The following is a 5,209-nucleotide window of genomic DNA, read 5'->3' on the forward strand; positions in this document are numbered from 1 at the left end:
GCAATAATGCTTTGTGAGTTCTCAAGCTATAAAAAGAAAATACAGATTCTGCCTGATTCGCTGATGTCACTGATTCTTTTCCCTGTTTTCTTCTCTGCACAATTGCTAAAGATGTGAAAGAGATTTCAGATGATTCTATCCTTTAAGCCATTTGAGGTTGACACTTAGCTGAGCAAAGTGGAGCTGCTCTTCCCAAGCTCCATCTAAATTATAGGTCCATGAGCGAAATAAAGGATGCTGCTGCATTTTCAAACCATTAGGTTTCAGTGATTTAAATATACAGCTATAGATCAGCAGAATACCATCTAAAAAATATGGGGGCAAGTAACAAACTTCGAGTGAAATACCATTCTTGCTGCAAGCTATGTTATATATCTTTGTCACCTCCACAGCAAATATTCTAGAAATACATAGCTTAAAAATTAGTTTATCAACCATGAAATCATTTGATATCTATACCACCTCTAAAGATAGATATGTTCACTAACCCATTTTATAAAATCAAAATATTCATTGGTTAGCTAATTTATACAAAAACAACTCAACCAGTAAGTTATGGAGCAAAATTTTTGCTCTAAGTAATAATCTTTATTACTTGTGTATCATATTCCTGGAGTCTTGGTTTCTTTCTACAAAGCTAAGTGGTATGTGGTCATTTCTATATGACAATTAGTTTTACTCCTAAAACAATTATTCACACTTCAGAGAATTTGAGATACATAAAGAGTACTTTCAATCAAGTGGTTAATAAATAATAACAGTTACTTGGAAATATGTGATAGTATATGAAAGTTACCCAGGAAAAAATGGACATGACGGCACAGACATCAACAGCAAATGTTAACCTTGAAGAATCACTCAGAAAATTAGTAATAATGGCACATTTACGTGGTGGAGATATCTGTCAGGCATGGGCAGAGTTACTTGAAGCAGAGGGTGGGTCAAAGGAAGAAATGCTAAAAGGTCTTTCATTATTTCCACACCTGGACAATAAGAAGCAGTGTAGGGCTAGCTATTCTGAATGACACAATGGGAAAAACTTACTTTTAACATGGGGTATTAAACAAAATAATAATTTGGACAGTGGGATAAAACTCGTGTACACTGGAAAGATTTGTCACTCATATTGGTTTAATGAAATGCTCATTGGGCAGTAGCCAGGCAGGAGGTATAGATGAAGCCACCAGACTAGGAGAATTCTGGGAAGAGGGACGGCAGAAATGTAGTCATCAACCAGATTACAACAGAGGAAGCAAAATGAGAATGCATTCCTAATAAAAGGTACCAAGACATATGGCTAAACTTACATAAGAAATATGGGTTAATCTAAGTTGTAAGAGCTAGTTAATAGTAAGCCTTAGCTAATAAACCAAACAAGTAGTTTATAATTAATATAAGCCTCTGCTTGTTTTTTGGGGACTGAATGGCTGAGGGACCAGGTGGAATAGAAACTTCTGTCTACAGAAAACATCAGATGATGATTTCAAGTCCTTTCACTATACTCAGTATACATGTGAAAGTATATTATTTTGAAATATGGATTATAACTTGTCTTCTTTATCAGTCCTTACTTCTATCAGGTTTTGGATCACTAGAATTGTTGACCCAAAGAAATGTCAAGAGTTACTATAATTTTCAAAATGTATGTGGCACTAATTATTGATTGAACATTTCCGTAAAGAACTTTCTACAAGCCTACTTTAACTCCTGTAACAATACTCTGAAGTGAGTATTGCTACCATCTTCGTTTTAGGGATATAGGGCACAAGGGGCCTGAGATTGTGCTGCTGTGGTCAAACTGTTTTTGGTGCTTGGCAAGTGTCTTATTAGAACCAATGTAGTCTATATCTAGAAAGAATATTTGTAGCCTCTCCATTTTACTGTATCATGTATAGTTCTTAGTAACATGTTAATGCCAGTTGAGGACCACATTGCAATTACTCAGTTTTCCTTTCTCAATATCAATTATTTCAATGCTAGAAATTGTTTAAACCTTCTCTTTCAGTGTAAGTACAGAATACATCCTTGTGATTTTCTCTATACTTTACTGAACATGTCATGGTAAGTACTTGGTGTTTGAAAGTACAATGTTATAATGATAAATAGATATTAACCATATTCATTATGGTTCACACTAATTTGATCATTTTCTTTGTACAATAATCAATTTCTTTATGAATAGTTTATATTTCTATTGGCATGATACATAATGGTGTAGGTGAAAAATGAGAGGTGATGTGAAGTTATAGTGCATCCTGGAGATATAAAAGCATATTTTCTTTAGGGAAATGTTTCATTTTGCCCATTGAAAGCTCAATGACATTGTGTTGTCAGCACAGTACAAAGAGTTATTCTCATTTTGTCTTTTCTCTCCATATGTTATCTTGGATGGAAGTGTTTATAAGGCAGAGATTTACAGAGCTCATAGTCAGCTGAATTTTAGCTTCTATGTCACCTGGACTCATTTTTATCACTCTAATGTCTATGTAGTTGATAGGTGTAGTCAAATAACAATAGCAAAGCAATAGTGTTAGAAGATATATGACCAAGCTAGGCAAGCTATATCTATCTAACTGGTAAGAACTGTACCTATGAAGTATTTAAAACAGTAAACTTGAAACAATGAGCTTTGTTAGTTAGAAAATTTATGAATTAGCCAGCTAGCATCACAGTATATTGACTTCACACAAAAATAATAATAATTAAAAACAAAGCCCAGGAAACCAGATTCTCACAACCTCTCACAGTGGGAATACTACTTACCTAGGACACTCTTGTACCCTTCTGCTAGGTATAACCACCTAAGATGGTAGCCAGTAGGGCACACTGGCTCCTTATAAACTGGGAGCCGCCTTCCCTGCTTGGTTCCACCCCATCACAGTTAACATGAACAGATGAGGCAGTACTGTGCTACCTTTATCCTCTGGGCTTGAGAAAGGTCTTTTGAGTCACAGAAGGAAAGCAGGACAAGCATAAACAGATGTCTGAATTTTTCTCCAGCTTCTTGTCTTGAACTAATCATTTTCGTGATTGTTATTAAAAAATAAGCAGCACAAGTCCCTCTGAAGAGAATGTGTAAAGCCTAATTCCTAGTCATCCAGCAATCCCTTTTACCAATACTCCAAGAGCCAGCTGCCTGTTCTAGTGCCTGCTATAATTTTCTTCTTACCCTAGAATGTTTGGGCATGACACAGCTCTGCTTCATGTCTGCATCAATGCTCTGCGAGAGGACCAGATTAGAGCTCAGCAAGCAATGGCTGCCTAATCTTTGCCAAAGATGGCAATTATCACAGCAAAGAGAAAGCTTCATACAGCATTGCACAAGGGATGGAGATGTTTCAGGTTAGGAAAAGGAGTGAAAACAGTGAACAACAACTTAAATTACAAACAAATGATTTATATAATTTTTAGACATTTTACTGGTTGATTATATACTTCATCTGCTCTCTGGATTTATGTGGAATTATGTGTTAATGCCCAAAACTTCATCCCCACCCCCACCTCTGCCAGAGTTTTCTCTTACTGCAAATCACAAAGCCTATAGCATATGGATAGCTCCTTCTTGACTATATTTTTAAATCCTCTTTATACTCATGCCATAGTCATTAGTGAAAAAAATTCATGTTTTCATTTTAATAAAACAAAATCAGTGCTACATTTTTCTTTTAGTACTAACCAAGACTCAGTCTTTTACATCCCCAAACATTGTCTATATCATTGCATCTGGAGATTACATTCTATTAATTAGATTTTTTTTCATTTTATATTTCTGTCCTACTAGATCAGCTCAAGTTATTAGTGAGGGGAGATTTAAGCTATGCAGACAGCAGTGACATCATGGTTACCATAGAAATAGCAACAGTAATACTTGTTTTTTTTCTATCAGATGTCTTATAATGCTAATGTTCAAATCTTCCACCCGTGGATAAAGACCAGAAGCTCCTTGTCATTATATAACTTTCATTATTCCAAACATTTGCAGAAGTTAAAATGAAGGAAAAATATGAGTTATTTATATGCAATCTATCAACTTACATAATTAGTCACAAACACTTTAAAACCTTAAATGAAAACAGAGTAAACAAAGCACACACTTGAAACTTAGAGGTATATAAAATCTCCATTTTATGGCACTCATGGCCAAAATAAAACAACACATCATACGCTACACAGCAAATTACAGGAGTCTTAGGATGAAGCCTTGTTTCCTTTTACAAGCTAATTCGGGGTTTACAGCATTTTAAATAGTGTCTGCAAAGCAGACCACACTTGCAGAATGTTTTCTGTTTGAAAGCAAGGAAAGAGCTTACTGTGGACTATTTGCACCTGCTACCATCTGCTCTAACACTGGATACTGAGATGCTTTCTCTCAGTTAAAATTCCAAAACAGAAGCCAATTATTCAAACAGAATGCATCCTGCTCATAGGTTGTCACTGACCTTGGTGTTACCACATACACACTCTTTAGTCTGTTTCACAAACTGCGATATAGAATCATTTTGCAATTTGAAAATGCTAGTTTATTCTCTCCTCTCCCTCTCTCTCCCTCTACTTGCACACTCTCCTCTACCTTTCTCCCTGAGAAAAGATGTGGAAATAAGTTCTAAGCTTGCCAAAATCTCCTACCAGCTTCCATAAATTAATGTCTCTTTTACTAATCAATAACTAGACATGATTTCCTACTGAATTCTAACAGTACAGATCAATCTTCAGTTGCCACTATCTGCAGGGCTAAGTGTTCCAAAGATTTATGACAGTGGCAAAAGTGCTTTATTTAAATACAACATGAACCTAATTGAGTAAAATCCTGTGCAAATTGCAAAGGTATGTAACACTATAATTAATGTAATTAGAGGAGAAAATTGATTACCATTACAAATGTAATCATAGATGTTTATATCGTTACATTTCCACAATAATAGGCTTATTGTTGTTTATCAAATATGTACCCATTTTAACAGCAAATTTGCTCCAATATCACAATAAAGCAAAACAACAATAAATGGAAAAGATCTTTGAATGGTTATAACAAGCTTCAGGTAGCAATAAACTCATATCATAGCATCATCAGGGCATTGATTCCAGACAGTTTTCTGATTAATTCTGATCACCACAGTTTGATCTTCAAGTGGTGATCATCATTGATCACAGAGGCAATATAAAATGAATTGTTATTTCCATAGACCATTTATTTTGTGCATATTGACAG

This window comes from Alexandromys fortis, unplaced genomic scaffold (assembly GCF_014885135.2).
Source record: "Alexandromys fortis isolate MF-2015 unplaced genomic scaffold, M_Fortis_MF-2015_v1.1 scaffold_180, whole genome shotgun sequence".
NCBI lineage: Eukaryota > Metazoa > Chordata > Mammalia > Rodentia > Cricetidae > Alexandromys > Alexandromys fortis.